Here is a 17,075-nt window from a genome sequence, read left to right as displayed (position 1 = left end):
GGAAGGATAAGACAGGGTGTATTGGGGGTCGGGTGGCCCTCTACATCAAAGAGAGCATAGTGTAACATAGAATAGACAATCCAGGGGAAGCTGATTCCTCTACAGGAGCACTGTGGATATCAATACCAGGGGTGAAGCATAGTTTAACATTAGGAATATATTATCGTCCCCCTGACCAAAGAGGATTCTGAGATGGAAAAAGAAATTAGAGAGGCCAAAAAAAGCAAAAATGTAGTGGTAATGTGCGATTTTAACTATCTCCATATAAACTGGAAAAATGCATGTTCAGGTCATAGTAAAGAGAGAACATTCCCAGATATGTTAAATGACTGTGGCTTAGAGCAGATGGTTGTAGAACCAACCAGGGGAAAGGTGGTCCTAGATCTAATTCTATGTGGGACCCCAGGACCTGGTGCAGGAAGTCAGTGTTGTTGAGCCGATAGGGAACAGCAACCACAATTCTGTCAGATTCAGTATCTCTGCATGTGAACAAGTGACAACTACTAATGTAGTTACATTTGCCTTCAGAAAGGGAAATTTCTCAAAGATGAGGGGAATAGTGCGCAGGAAGCTGAAAGGGAAATCAAGAGAGTCAAAACTGTCCAAGATGCTTGGAGATTATTTAAAAACACAGTTATAAAAGCTCAGCTGGAATGTGTTCCGCAGGTTAGGAAAGGCAGTGCCCAGTCCAAAAGAAAGCCACCATGGTTAACAAGGGAGGTTGAGGAAATTATTAGGGAAAAAAAGATGTCTTTTAGAAAATGGAAGTTAACATAACTGATGAAGAATACCAGAGAGAACACAAATGGTGGCAAAAGAAAAGCAAGTTAGCTGTAAGGGAGGCAAAAAAGGATTATGAGGAACGCATGGCTGCGAACATCAAGACCAGCAACAAACAGTTCTTCAAGTACATCAAAAGCAGGACGTCAGCTAGGGAAGCGGTAGACCCGTTAAATCAGAGGTCTTCAAACTATGGCCCTCCAGATGTTCAGGAACTACAATTCCCATCAGCCTCTGCCAGCATGTCCAAGTAGCAGGGCTGATGGGAAATGTAGTTCCTGAACATCTGGAGGGCCATAGTTTGAAGACCCCTGCATTAGATGATGAAGGAACAAAAGGTGTGCTAAAAGATGACAGGGAGATTGCAGAGAAGCTGAATGAATTCTTTGCATCTGTCTTCACCCAAGAGGAGGTGAGGAAAATTCCTGCACCTGAACCAAGCTTCTTAGGAGGTGAATCCGAGGAACTAGCAAAGATAGTGGTAGACAAGGAGGAAGTTCTGGCAGCCATTGATAAACTAAATGCTACCAAATCCCCTGGCCCAGATTGTAGAGGTGGGTAGCGTGGTGGCCAAGTTTGCAGATGATACCAAATTATGTAGGGTGGTGAGAAACACAAAGGATTGCGAAGAGCTCCAAATGGACTTTGATAAATTAGGTGAGTGGGCTAAGAAATGGCAAATGCAGTTCAATGTAGCAAAATGCAAAGTGATGCACATAGGGGCAAAAAATCCAAACTTCACACACACGCTACAATGGTCAGTGCTATCTGTCACAGACCAGGAAAGGGTTTGGGCGTCTTAGTTGATAGTTCCATGGGAATGTCAAGTCAATGTATGGCAGCTGTGAAAAAGGCAAACTCTATGCTGGGGATAATTAGGAAAGGAGTCGATAATAAAACTGCAAGGATTGTCATGCCCTTATATAAAGCCGTGGTGCGACCGCACTTGGAGTACTGTGTTCAGTTCTGGTCGCCACATCTCAAAAAGGATATCGAAGAGATATAAAAAGTACAGAGAAGGGCAACGAGGATGATTGAAGGATTGGAGCACCTTCCTTATGAGGAGAGACTGCAGCGTTTGGGACTCTTTTGTTTGGAGAGGAGACGTCTGAGGGGGATATGATTGAAGTCTATAAAATTATGCATGGGGTAGAAAATGTTGACAAAGAGAAATTTTTCTCTCTTCCTCACAATTCTAGAACCAGGGGGCATTCATTGAAAATGCTGGGGGGAAGAATTAGGACTAATAAAAGGAAACACTTCTTCACGCAACGTGTGATTGGTGTTTGGAATATGCTGCCACAGGAGGTGGTGATGGCCACTAACCTGGATAGCTTTAAAGGGGGCTTGGACAGATTGATGGAAGAGAAATCGATCTATGGCTACCAATCTTGATCCTCCTTGATCTCAGATTGCAAATGCCTTAGCAGACCAGGTGCTCAGGAGCAGCAGCAGCAGCAGGCCATTGTTTTCACATCCTGTATGTGAGCTCCCAAAGGCACCTGGTGGGCCACTGCGAGTAGCAGAGTGCTGGACTAGATGGACTCTGGTCTGATCCAGCAGGCTAGTTCTTATGTTCTGATGGTATCTTGATTGGTCACTGATTACTTCAATTGGTTTTAATTGTATTTCTATCTGTATTAATTTGAGTTTTTTTAAAAAAAAATTGTAACTTGCCTCAATTCTTCTTTAAGAAGAACAGCAGACTGTCAGGGTCGCAACCCTCTCTTAAGTTTCTGTTGCATGTTAAGTTTCTGTTTCCCCAGTTATCCCCGTTCCCCTCACTGGGAAGGACCGCCCACTCCTACCTGTATATATACTGGAACTGAGGACAAGAACCCTCAGTTCCAGCACCCTGTAGTATAGGGCAACACAAATCAATAAAGTTCGTTCCTTTTTTTTCAAAGTCGACTTTGTCTGAGTGTGTCCAGCCTTACATTGTGATGGAACTCACTTTTCACACCCTACGGCATCCAGATCTTCACGAGATGGCTGGGCCAGGAGAGTGCTCCATTCCAATAGAACTCTCACCGATCCGAGAAAGAACCGACCTCCCGCATCACGAGTCATGGACGGGAGTAGGCACCCTCCGCAAAGTGGGAACGGTGGAGCGAATTCGCTTGGCGTCATTCCTTGTGAGATCTGAGGAACCGGCGTGACGGGTGGATCGTGAAATGGATAAACAGCAGCGAGCCTATGCAGCGCTGCAACGGCGGACCTCGGAGTTGAGTCAAGAGCGAGACCAACTTCGAACCGACTTATCGACCCTACAGCGTCAGGTGGCGTCGTTAATGGCCGACTGCGACCAAGATGGCGGACTATGTCACCGACGACCTAACCGTGGCCTCCAGCCCCCCTGCCCGGCGAGCAATCGGGTCGATGCCTCACTACCCAGTTGACACAGGCACGAACCAACGACCCCACCGGAGCTTTCAAGTAACATTCAGCGGGGACCCAGATGAACTCGCCTTTTTTCTCATACAGGCAAGCTCGTACATGGAGGTCCATGGGGCCGGGTTCTGGACAGACCGGGAACGAGTGCTTGAACTGTGGACTCAGCTGAGAGGGGAGGCTGCGAACTGGCTGGTGGGTGTTGTGGAAACCAACGCAGTGGAGCTCTACGACCTAGAGCAGTTTCTCCTGGCCTTGCGACTACGTTTCGAGGACCTGTTGAAGGAGGAAAAAGCCCGAGCCTCTCTGCAACGACTGCGGCAAGGGACCCGCTCCGTCAGTGACTTCGCAGTGGAGTTCCGCAGGCTCGCCAGTCGCCTCCAAGGGTGGCCGGAACTAGTCCTGGTACAACTGTTTAAAGACGCCCTCCACCCGAAGGTTCTACAGTGGAGCCTAATCAACGGGGACCTGGGGACATTGATGGAATGGATCCGGAGAGCGGGGGAGGCCGAATTGAGGATCCGTCAGGTAGAACTGGCAGAGCAACAATGGAACCACACCCAACGACTACCAAACCGCCCGACCTCCCTGCCCACCGATAAGAGGAGTCCTCGACCGGGAGCACTCGACAACAGCCACGCGCACCGCCGCCGCCTGGGCCTCTGCCTCGATTGTGGAGGGGAGGGCCACTTCACCGCGTCGTGCCCAGAACGCCGCACTCAAACTGTACCTGGGGGCGATCACAACTGGCCCCGCTCGAAAATCCCAACATTGGCCCAGAAGTCCGCGACGCGCCCGCTCTCAGTGACGGCACCGGTCGCCACCGCCCAAGCCACTTCGGAGGCATACTCAAGCGACTCAGAGAGTTCAAAGGTCCAGGACTACAAGCCGGCGGGAAACGACAACAACCTGGCGTGTGGAGCGCCGATGCCCAGGTCACACCAGTAGGCGCAATGACCCGGGTGAGTGCCCTTGCCACTAAGCCAATCATGGTCTCTGTCACTCTATCGGGGGTGGAGATGGACCCTAACAAAGTGCAGGCAGTCGTTGACTGGCCGGTTCCCCACACTCACAGACACCTGCAGTCGTTCCTTGGCTTCGCCAATTTTTATATGGACTTCATCCCAGACTTTGCTTCTCTCGCATTCCCCCTCACTGACCTCCTTTGTACAAAGGGGGTGGGGCTGGGAGGGGGTGGCCAGGGGCTCCCATCACTTGGTCCCCCACCTGTCAGACAGCTTTCCAAACCCTGAAGTCCGCGTTTACGACGGAGCCGGTCCTGGTCCATGCCGACCCAAACAAACAATTTGTGGTGCACGTTGACACATCCAACGTGGCCATGGGGGCTGCCCTGCTACAGAGGGGGGAGGATGGGAAACTCCACGCCTGCGCTTTCCTATCCCGCAAGTTCTCCAGTGCGATCCCGCGAGTGTGATCCGCCGCACCCTGGTGGCATGGCAGCACTAGCTGGAGGGGGCCTCTTTACCATTCAAGGTTTGGACGGATCACAAGAACCTGGCTTTCCTGAAATCCCCCAGCCGGCTCTCCGTGAAGCAACTGCGCTGGGTGGACTTTTTCGCCAGGTTATATTTCACCCTGAACTTTTTCCCGGGAAAGAGCAACCCGTTGGCTGATGCTCTCTCCCGCCTCCCTGACTCTTCCCCTGCAGAGGAGCGGCCCGTCAGGACGGTGTTTTCTCCCTCTCAACTTGGCCTGCAGGCGGTCACCCAATCCCGCGCCCAGTCGTGCAACTCTAGTCCTGACGTTGCGCCAACCCCCCCTCTAGCCCGAGGCAGATCTCCGCGCACTCTCACCATCCATCCCCGATGCGGATCGGGAGGCTGGCGCTCTCTCCGATGGGGGGGCTTTGGTGGAGGGGGCAAGGTTTACGTCCCGGCGACTCTGCGTGGGAGAATCCTCACCGGTTGCCACGATGCCAAGTCGGCGGGGCACAGGGGCTTCGTCAAGACTCTCCACCTAACGAGACGGCAATTCTGGTGGCCCTCCCTCCACAATGATGTAGCCGATTACGTAGCGGGGTGCCCAACCTGCGCGGCCGCGAAGAATGTAACGAGAAGGCAACCTGGGTTGTTGCAACCCCTCCCCAGCCCTGACGCTCCGTGGCGGCATGTCTCCATGGACTTTATCACGGACCTGCCAGCCAGCAGGGGGAAAACGGCTGTTTGGGTAGTAGTGGACCTCTTTTCCAAACAGGCCCACTTTATTCCATGCAAGGGACCCCCGTCAGCTCAAAAACTGGCACGCATGTTCCTCGCCCATGTCTACTGCCTACACGGGGGCCCCCGCAAAATCATATCTGACCGTGGGCCGCAGTTTGTCTCCCGCTTCTGGTGGGAGTCCATGAAGCTGCTGGGAGTAGAACTGGGACTCTCGTCAGCATACCACGCGGCAAGCGACGGCCAAACCGAACGCGTTAATGGAATTCTGGAGCAGTACCTCCACTGTTACGTGAACGACTGGGCGCCCCTCCTCCCCTTCATGGAATATGCCTATAACAATGCTGTGCACTCCAGCACAGGACAGAGCCCCTTCAAAATCATCTATGGGCACGACAATGTGCCTTTCTTACTGGAGGGGGAGCCCGTGAATGGACAGCCAGACCTGCTGGAGTGGGTTACAACCCTATGCGATACGTGGACCATAGCGTTGGAATCTTTAACCAAGGCGAAGGCGGACTACAAGCGCTTCGCGGACTGCAAGCGCCACCCCGTGGACTATAAGGTGGGCGGCCGTGCGTACCTATCCATGAGGAACCTAAAGGGCCTCCCGGGCACCCAAAAACTGGGAGCCCGATTCATCGGACCCTCAGTTCCAGCACCCTGTAGTATAGGGCAACACAAATCAATAAAGTTCATTCCTTTATTTCAAAGTCGACTTTGTCTGAGTGTGTCCAGCCTTAAAATGCTACAAATAAAGATTTAATGTCTGAATTGTAGAGTAATTGGGAATTCTGAGTAAATGGAATTAAAATATAAGGTTATCTCTACTGAACTATTTGTCCACCAAAATAATTTATGAGTTACATGTAGGGAAACTTCAGAAAATCTGTTCATTCAGATTCCTCCCACCAAAAAATTCAGAGTTTGATTTTACCTGTTCTCCCCCCTCCCCAAATAAATCTATGCATTAGGAATTTTCCATTATTCCTACATTTTGTTCAGATTGTTAACATATGAAACTTAGCTGTTGCCTCCAGGATATGCCAATCTTCATTGTTCAGTTAAAAAACCCAATCTTTTGCTGCTCAGTTAGACAATCAGTGCCCACAAGCAGAGGAGCCTAAGTGAAACTTGTATTTCTAGAATGATTCTCAAACTAGCTACCAGCAACCAGTCATTCAGATAGGAGTATAGTGTGAAAATATACATCCTTAAGGTCGAGGACAGCAAGTCACATCCCTTAATTAAGTAAGGGAATAATATCATTCAATGTCATCATTCTAAGTTTTTGCATTTGAAGACACTTATTAAGCTCTCTTAAGTCCAAAATTGCTCTTTTTCCATCACCCTTCTTGTCAATTAAGAAGTAATGTGAGTAAAAACCCCTCGGAGATTCTCCAGAGGGTAACTGTCTGATTGCATCCTCAGATGAGGCATCTCCTACTGTAACAGGAGAAAGGGGAGAAGAGGTGGGACAGATGAAAGGCAAACAGGCTGAGATTTAAACTCCCCCATATCTTTATTATTAGGGTCTTTATTATTAACAAAACTTGTAAATCTTCTGAAAGAACACCAAACATTATAAAACTTTGAAAGCGGGACTTCTGGTTATGAGGAGGGTTTTTTTGTCTTTCTCAGCCTATAACCCCAAAACAGCAAAGGGGGCTGATGGGAAGAAAGCTCTTCCTGGATAAAGGGAGACCTGGAAGAGGACAAGTTCCTGCTCAAGTATGTCCACCCAGACTTGGTGAGGCTTTCCGATAGCCCACAGCGGAGGCTTAATAAATTCAGGGGAGGAAATGGGAGACCTGGTGCTGCGGTGAGCATCTATGTAACCTCATGATTTCCATAAAACAACTTGGGGAATTAAAGGATATAAGCAGAGAATTTACCTTATACGGAGTGGGCAGAAAAGAAGATGTATGATTTATATGGGCACTGAAGGTCCCATTTATGAACATCAAAGTTCAAGTGAAAAAATATTGATGAATCTGCAGGCTGGAAATACAACGTGGTTAACTTGAAGAGGGTATGAGCAGTGAAAACTGATGAAATAAGACCTCATAGCAGACTGATTGCATTGATTGCATGTGCAAAAGAGCTATCCTGATATGGAGGAGTTAAACAAATAAAAATAAAGAGGGGTTTGTAACAGCCTGCAATAATAGAGATCAAAAGAGAAGTGCTGTACAGAGGGAACGAATGAGAGGGATGATGTATATGTAACAAGGGGGGAAAAGAGTGATAAAAGGAGATATTATTAAAAGAAACAAGAAAAATTTGAATGAAATTAGGAGGAAAGGAGGACAGATAAGAACAGTAGTTGTGATGGTTCCTTTATTTGATGGCTTGCTTATTTCCTTATAATGCAAAAAATTAAATAAACTGAAGAATTATTTAGAGGAGAAGAAGAAGAAGAGTTGGATGTATATCCCCCCTTTCTCTCCTGTAAAGAGACTCAAAGGGGCTTACAAACTCCTTTCACTTCCCCGCTATCCCTGTGAGGTAGAGATTACACATATGTTTCAAATCAATTTAAAACAAATTCAGGGTTGGATATTGTATGGGATTTTTGTTGAAGAACTGAAAAACTATAATCGGGGGGTGGGATTCAGATCATAAACCAATTATTTGGGATGGAAAAACATAAATAAAAATGGCCTATGGAAACTAAATAAATATCTATTAAGAAAAGAAAAGGTTGTGGAAAGGGTAAGGGAAGAATTGAAGTGCTTTTTAGAAATGAATAAGAATGGTGAGGTGGATTACAACAGGAAGGCTCAGTGGATAAAAGATTTTGAGAAAGATGTTGGCCAAAAACAAATGCAAGAGCTGGAAATAACAACTGATGTGATAACAAATCGAAGCAAGAAAGTGAAAAACTGGATGGCACCAGGACATGATCAATTGCATGGCTTCTGGCTCAAATACCTAATCAGTTTGCACCCGGCAATGGCCAAGCAGTTCAATGAAGCCATGCAAAATGGTGAAATCGATCAATGGCTAACAACTGGGAGGACATACTTGATTCAGAAAGATCCAGCCAAAGGAACAACACCTGGAAACTACAGGCCAATAACATGTTTACCCACAATGCTCAAACTGATCACTGGCATAATAGCAGATAACATCATGGACTACTTGGAAGCAAATAGCATCCTGCCAGTGGAGCAAAAAGGGAACAAAAGAAGGAGCAGGGGTACAAAAGATCAACTCCTGATAGACAAAATGGTAATGGAGAACTGCAAGAATCGAAGAACGTATTTGCATATGGTCTAGATCGATTACAAGAAGGCATTTGACTCACTGCCCCATAGTTGGATCATGAAATGCTTGAAAACAATTGGCATCAGCAAAAACATTCGAGTATTCACTGAAAAAGCAATGAGACAGTGGAAAACTGAACTGACAGTCGGAAATGAAAACTTCGGAACAGTCAACATTAAGCGAGGAATTTTCCAAGGTGATTCACTATCACCTTTACTGTTTATCATTGCCATGATCCCACTAACAGTAATTTTAAAGAAAACAAAGTTGGGCTATCAAATGACCAAAGACTCAGAAAAAATCTCACATTTGCTGTACATGGATGATTTGAAGCTGTATGGGAAATCAGACACAGAAATCCAGTCACTAGTAAACACAATCCAAATATTCAGCACAGACATTTCAATGGAGTTTGGCCTGGAAAACTGTGCTACTGTGGCAATAAAGAGGGGCAAGATCACCGAGAGTGATGGGATTGAAATGCCTGCTGGCCAACTCATCAAGTGCAACCAAGAGGCAGCTTAACTGGACATTTTGCAGCTGGATAACATCAAGCACGGGCACGTGAAGACTGTTGTCAGCAGAGAGTACACCCAGAGGGTCAGGAAAATTTTGAAATCTAAATTAAACGGTGGGAATACCATCAAGGCCATCAACACCTGGGCCATACCCGTCATCAGGTACACTGCGGGAATCATCAACTGGACACAGGCTGAGTTGGATGCATTGGATAGAAAAACTCAGAAGCTTATGACAATGCACCATGCCTTACACCCACGCAGTGATACTGATAGATTATACCTTCCCCGGAGATCTTGTGGCAGAGGCTTACTGAGAGTACAGCAAACAGTGGAAGAGGAGAAGCAGGCGCTGGCTGATTATGTGAAAGAAAGTCAAGAACAGGCATTGACTGAAATCAAGAACAGACATTTGCTGAAGACCCAGAAAACCAACAAGAATACAGAAAAAAATGTGATTAAAATGAGGACTGAAAGCCGGCACAACAAAGCACTGCATGGCCAATTTCTGGAGAAAACCAAGGACAAGGTGGATAACGAAAAGACCTGGCTGTGGTTAACAACTGGAACTCTGAAAAAGGAAACTGAATCCCTGATTTTAGCCGCTCAAGAGCAAGCCATTAGAACAAATTCGATCAAGAAGAAGAAGAAGAGTTTGGATTTATATCCCCCCTTTCTCTCCTGCAGGAGACTCAAAGGGGCTGACAATCTCCTTGCCCTTCCCCCCTCACAACAAACACCCTGTGAGGTAGGTGGGGCTGAGAGAGCTTCGAGAAGCTGTGACTAGCCCAAGGTCACCCAGCTGGTGTGTGTGGGAGTGCACAGGCTAATCTGAATTCCCCAGATAAGCCTCCACAGCTCAGGCGGCAGAGCTGGGAATCAAACCTGGTTCCTCCAGATTAGATACACGCGCTCTTAACCTCCTACGCCACTGCTGCCAAAATCGAAAAATCCTCAGATGATGCAAAATGCAGATTGTGCAAAGAAGCTGATGAAACAGTAGATCATGTCCTCAGCTGCTGCAAAAAGATTGCCAAGACTGAGTACAAACAGAGACACAACTCAGTGGTCAAGATGATCCACTGGAATTTATGCAAGAATTACAACAGAAGAACAGCTAAGAACTGGTGGGAACATTGTCCAGAGAAAGTAATGGAAAATGAGAAGGTCAAGATCCTGTGGGACTTTCAAATCCAAACGGACAAAGTGTTGAAACACAATACACCAGACATCACTGTGGTCGAGAACAAGAAAGTGACCATCATCGACATAGCAGTCCCCGGTGACAGCGGGGTCATTGAAAAAGATACCATGATTTGAAAATTGAGCTTCAGCATCTATGGCACAAACCAGCTGAGGTCGTCCCAGTGGTTAACGGCATGCTGGGCGCCATCCCAAAAACACTAGGGCAGCACTTGAAACATCTTCGAATTGACAAATCTGTCAAATTCAGAAGGCAACCCTGCTGGGATCCACACGAATACTACGCCGATACATCACAACTTCCTAGGCCTCTGGGTGAGGCTCGAATTGTAATGAAGGCCAACAACCAGCTAAAGATCTGACAGCTGTGGAATCTACCATCATCATCATCATCATCATCAACAACAACAACAACTGCTTGCAACTACAAATCAATACTGCTACAAGATATATGTAACCAGCCTGTCATATGCTACCACTACTATCAGAGGCATTATTTCCTTGATCTTTATGGCTTCACACACTTTGTAGATAACTAGGCTTTCCCCTGACACCCTTGTCCCATGAGAAACACTGTTTTCCACTGCCAGAAATATACTCAACTGAGGATGAAATATGAAAATTCTTTATTTGCTAAGTGGTCAGGTCTGTTGGACTTCCATAAGATACTTTTCCTTTTAAATAATGAGGATCCTGCACATTGTGCACTAATAGTAAATTTATTATTAGATATTATAGAGATTCAGTGAATTGCTTAGAGTTGCAAATTGTATTTTGACTTCTTGTTATTATTTTTGACTTCTTATATGTAACCCTTTTCTTTCTTTTTCTTATGCCAATAAAGCCTAGACTTGACTTGAGAAACAGCATTGTTTACGTTGTATCATGAGGACAGGAAGGAGAAGATGATCTATCACTATCTGTTGCCAACCGTGGGGTGTCCTGGCTTCGCAGACACTTTCACTTCTTATTGTGAAATTGGGAGGGGGGACTGACCACACAGATGACGGGGATGGCAATGGCCAGGTTTCTCTGAACTGGCTTTGCCATGCTTTGATGCTCTGATGCTCATCAATAAAGGGAAGAAGAAGAGTTTGGATTTATATCCCACCTTTCTCTCCTGTAAGGAGACTCAAGGTTGCTGACAAGCTCCCTTCCCTTCCTTTAAGGTAGGGGGGGCTGAGAGAGTTCCGAAGAACTGTAACTAGCCCAAGGTCACCCAGCAGGTATGTAGGAGAACATCTGGTTCACCAGATAAGCCTCTGCCACTCAGGTGGAGGAGTGGGGAATCAAACCCAGTTCTCCAGATTAGAATCTACCTGCTCTTAACCATTACACCACGCTACTGATAAATGATACAGAGTCCATTTATTGGTTTAAGGTTCGAGATCTAATACCATCCTATTTAATAAAGAACAAGTAAGAAAAATGTTTTGTAAGCTTACATACACACACACACAAACATACTAAAAAGAACAAAAGCATCTACCTACAAATTAAAAGTATTTACCTACAGATATATTAAAATATATTTTATAAAATGTATTTTTGTTCTACTTTTTGCTATTGGTTTTGGAGATTTGATTACATTTGGTTTGTAGGTTGTATGATTACTATACACAATTTGTACAATGGGTTGGTTCTAGACTGACAGTGCAATCCTGAGGAGGGGGCAAACCCCCCAGCACAAGTGTAATTGCCATCTGAGTAGGCATAATGTTGTGGAGCTGAGCAGCAGCACAACATTCAGGTGCCAGTGCTCCTCTAGCGCAGGAGCCTGCACAGGTACCAAAGGGGGCATTGCACTGAGTGGGTTCAGCTTTAATCAGCTTCCTGAGTCCTTTTGGCCCAGGTACATCCCCCTGTTGGCAGCACAGACTTACGCCAGCAAAAAACTTGATGCAGACCATGGAAATGTTTAGAGCACTTCCATGAGGGTTGGGGGAGCATCACTATTAGCTTGCTGGCCACAGTGCATGGCAGTTCCATCCCTGGCTACAGCACAACTCCATCCACCTCAGGATTACATTGAAAATGAGTTGGTTGCAACAATGTGCAAATATCATTCCCACACAAAAAACTGATGACTTTTAAAAAAAATTACTTGAAAATGACAGCAGAGGAAGGATCCTTTATAATCAGAGTATTTTCCTGCTTGTGGCTACACGTCACTCTTTCATATGTATTAAAATCAAACTATTAAAGAATTGAAGGGAGAAAAGATAAGATTTGGTGATGAATGACAATGCACAAAGGAAGACATCCTGGAAGCTGAATCAGAAGCAGAGAATTTGCCATTCAACTGATGATTAAAAGCAAGTTTGCATTCACTTTGCGGAAGGTAATGGCTGGAACAGGATTTTACTGAATAGAATGTCTGTCTCTCATATTAGTATTTCATTGTTTCACACAGATGAGCTGCTTCAGTAGCATGGTAACATAAAATATGATTGCACAAAGACTTACTATATAATTGAATCAATATATGGGGTTGGATACAGACAAGCGTTAATGGAACAGAATTTGAATGACACCATCCTTCTGTAGTCTACCATCATTGTGCTCCCCTTGAATCTCATTTCTGAGAATCAGAAAACCTGTAAGGTACAAGACATGGAATTCTAAGGGAGTCAGAAACTGGTCTTCCACTTTTTGTGCAAACTGGGAACAAGCAGACAATCCTCATTTTGTTTCTGTTTGCAATATGTTCACATTTTTCATCAACAGTTTTTGTTCACCACCTTTTGCACCTTAATTGTTACCTGATGGTTTGAAAACAACAGTTGCAATTTGCATGCTTTGTGAAAGCCATTTTACCTTTATTGGGCAATGGTTATCTTCACTTTCCCATAGTTTGTAAAAATGGAGCTGTAGCAGCTGGTCAGGGGAGGAGTGAGGGAGAACTCTACCCAGGGTGTGCTTGCACCCTGTGCCCCTGCTGTAGCACCATTTGTTCCCACCCCAACCTGGAATGCCCTAGCCACTCCCCCGCCACACCACACACCTGGGGCGTTGCGCCCCACCTGGCCCTGTTGGTGCTACACCTCTGCAGCTGGTCCTTTAAGTTTTGTTTTAATTTGCTGTGTTTCTAATGTTTTTTATACATTTGAGATTCTAATTGAACTACTAATGGAAAATGAGCTGGCATAGCCTAGTTCCTTCCCTGGAGGGTTCAAAGAGTTGTGACCTGTAACAGTATTTTTAAACTTATACATTCCCCCCCCCCCCACTATGTACCGCAGATTGTTTCATAGATAAGACAACAAATCAACAAAGCAAATATATTAATTTTTCTTAATGAAGTCTATATTGACAGCTAAGTATAGACTTTTAGAGTTGAGATTATGCCATTTTTCTTGTAATCAGAAATGGTCACTGTCATTTATTTACATGCACACAAGCTGAAACACAAAGTATTCTGCTTTGATTGTTAAACAGTTGTTTGACAATACAAATTTCTTGGCAACAGAGAATTACCCACAAAACAGAACTTTCAACAGTATCAGTAACCCTTTACTAATGCCTTTTAAGAAACAAACTGTATGTAAAACAATGCCAATGAAAATGTATTAGAAGCAAAAACTGTTGTTGTTAACTGTCTCCTAGCTCACAAAAAAAGAAAAAAGAATGGAATGGAACATTCATTCTGATGAAGAATATATTTGCATGACAGAAACAAAGCAAGTCCCATTCATTTCCACAGGCAATATTAATATTCCTTCTAGTTTGCCAGAAAGAAGGAAACCTACACAATAGAGAACTGAAGCAATCTGTTCACATCTTTTGGAAGGGGAATCAATTCACAACAGCAGCATATATATTTTTTAAGATGGCAAAGAAGATCTCTAAAAAACAACAGGCATAAAAAGCAAATGTTAAAAAAGCTATTCTGATATAAATAAATTATCCAAATCCAAATATGGGGGGGGGGGGGGGAACCAAGGGAGAGATTAAACAAGATTCCTTGAAACTTAGGCTCTTTCCGCACGGGCGTATTATGGAGCCCTGGGGACGGCAAAAACGGCAAGCGAGGTTTATGGGAAACGGTGGCTTGGAGCCGCTGCCGTGCAAACAGCAGCTGCTTTCAGGCGCCTTCCCTCCCACTACGACCAGGCGACTTACCTGTCCTGCGGCCCTCCAGCGCATCGCCGAGGCCTGGGGACATGCCCCCTTTGCCCTGCAACTCTGGAGCAGTCGCACAGGGCAGGGGGCGTGTCCCCTGGCCTCGGCGACATGCCAGAGGGCCGCAGGACCGGTAAGTCGATCTGACGACGGCACAGCTCTGTGCCATCGTCTCGGCCGATTCTGGGACCATTCATGCAAACGGTCCCAGAGGGGTCGGGTCGGCGTAGTCCTCCGTGCGGAAACGGCCTCAGTGAAAAAGAACTGAAAATTGCCATTTCTAGTCTGTAGTGGATTAGTTGCACCAATGATTACTGAACTATGATAAATATGACAAATCATATATTCTATGAATTATAATAAACTAATGATCAATATCGGGATGGCCCATAGCTCAGTGACAGAGCACTTGCTTGGCATGCAGAAAATCCCTCTCTGATTGGCCATCAGTTTCAGAATGGTGAGAGGAGCTTAATCTCGGTTTCTCACCTAACAGTTTTTTTTAAATTGCCAAAACTTATATGTAAACTGAGCTCCTGTATTAGAAATCATTTTGCTTGAATGTAACCTATAGATGTGACTCACAGACAACTTAGCCAGTTTTTGTTCATGCAGTACGTCATTGATCAGATTGGTAGTGGAGTGGTGCCCCCATCTGATGACCATAGCTATCACCTGGACCATGGGCTCCCCGCAGGACAGACACTTAGGGAGTTCTGCCATACTGTTGTACCCCTGAAGTGTTCAATAATGAGACTCAAACAATTTCCCTTATTGAAAATAGCATCTGAATTAAGCATTTAGACTTCCATTGACAGAACTAAGAACTGAGGGCCAAAGCTGCTTCCATTATACCTCAGTCCATCCCCCCCCTCTTCTGTGTAGCTTAGCACCATCTTCCAGTGTCAGTTTCCAAAGAGGGAGCAGCACCCCTCCATTCTCATGGGAAGGCGAGGACACAGCCTCCATCAAAGCAAAACAAACCACACACCCCAAGGCTTTGAAGTGCAGAAACCAGCAGGTGTTTAACAAGCAGATTATCTCATGCCAGAAAACAAAACTATGAAGCAAGACAGACAGATAGCAGACAGCAGACCCAGCCAGGGAATCCCACTTCCTGGTCACAAGACATGACAGGATTAGGCCAGAGCAGGACCAGATCATGACAAATACACAGTACAATAAGCAATGTAAATCATTTAAATCAGAACAGTAAATAGGCACCTTTCCATTTTTCATTTCAATTTCCAATGGTGGATAAGTTTACCCAGAAAAAAAAACTATAAATAAATAAACTGGAAAGAAACAAAACAAGAATTCCCACTAAAATCTCTTAGGCCTGCCAACCCACCTCCCTTCTCCAAATATACCAAGTCAGCCTCCAAATGAAAAGGAGGTAGCCCACCCTGCCCCCAAACAGTCCCATAATGGGCAGCACCCTTATGTCGCTGGCCAAAGCTGCTATCTTGGGTGGCTTCCCCACCCTCTGCAGGTGTTGCAAATGGGGTGGAATGGGAATCACAAGCCCTCTGGCTGCAGGCCACAGTTCCACAAATCTTGTGAGAATGTCTTCCATGCAGGCAGCAAAATGGAATAGTTTGGCAAGCAGGCATCCTTGCAAACAGGGGTGGGACACTAGCTGCCTTGGGTTGTTGCCACTCCTTAAAAGCCTGGGTGTAACTTTGGAGTCCTCCTTGTCTATGGAGGCCCAAGTCACACACGCTGCAAGGTGTCAGGAAGGCTTCCTGGCATCAGAGTTTTCTTTTCTTTGTCATGGTAATTGATCTTACCATATATACTCGTGTATAAATTGACTTTTTCAGCACATTTTTAATGCTGAAAAAGCCCCCCTTGACTTATGTTTGGGTCGACTCATACTCAAGGAAATACGGTAAGTGGTGCTATACTATAGCTAAGCTCAGTTTGTGCAACCCAGGGTCCATTAGGGGGAGCTAAAGAGCTCAAATTTTCCATATAAGGAAGAAAAGGCTCAATTTCCTCAGAGTTCAGTTGTTATGAACTGTATTTGCATATTTCAGGTATGATAATGTATTAATTGTTGAGAAGGGGATATTATATTGATTGACTATTAGTTTGCATTTTGGTTTCCTGTTATAAAATGCCTAAAGAACGCCCAAGGCCAGGTCCCATGTCATGGTAATTGATCTTACCATATATACTCGTGTATAAATTGACTTTTTCAGCACATTTTTAATGCTGAAAAAGCCCCCCATGACTTATATTTGGGTCGACTAGAGAACACCCAAGGCCAGGTCCCCATGCAGGACATCACACAGCCGGCTAGCAGCTCTTGCTGCCCCATCCTAGCACCCCTTACCCTAAGCAACTGCAGGAGTAGAGTTACGGTTAAGGCGAAAGCACTGGTAGATTCGGGGTGTACCCGCTGCCTAATGCACCCCTCCCTAGTGGCCCAGCTAGGCTTGAAGCAGATATCCCTACATCACTCCATTGAATTTGAACAGATGGATGGGAGGGTGTTAGGGGGGGCTGCCGCAACCCACAAGACAGAACCGGTGTTGTTGCAATGTGGGGAGCACTGGGAGAAACGCTCCTTCTTGATCGTGCCCATGGCAAAATACACAGTTGTACTGGG

General features: G+C 45.6%; 1 protein-coding gene across 1 annotated transcript in view; it reads right to left on the bottom strand.

The window, feature by feature from the left end:
• The window catches only part of CALN1 (calneuron 1), a 182,495-nt gene that overhangs the window by 151,554 nt on the left and 13,866 nt on the right, over positions 1 to 17,075 (bottom strand). The window lies entirely within an intron of this gene.

This window comes from Sphaerodactylus townsendi, linkage group LG16 (assembly GCF_021028975.2).
Source record: "Sphaerodactylus townsendi isolate TG3544 linkage group LG16, MPM_Stown_v2.3, whole genome shotgun sequence".
In the NCBI taxonomy this organism is placed as follows: Eukaryota; Metazoa; Chordata; class Lepidosauria; order Squamata; family Sphaerodactylidae; genus Sphaerodactylus; species Sphaerodactylus townsendi.
Note: the sequence above shows the minus strand (reverse complement) of the source record. Positions and strands in the feature narration are given on the sequence as shown.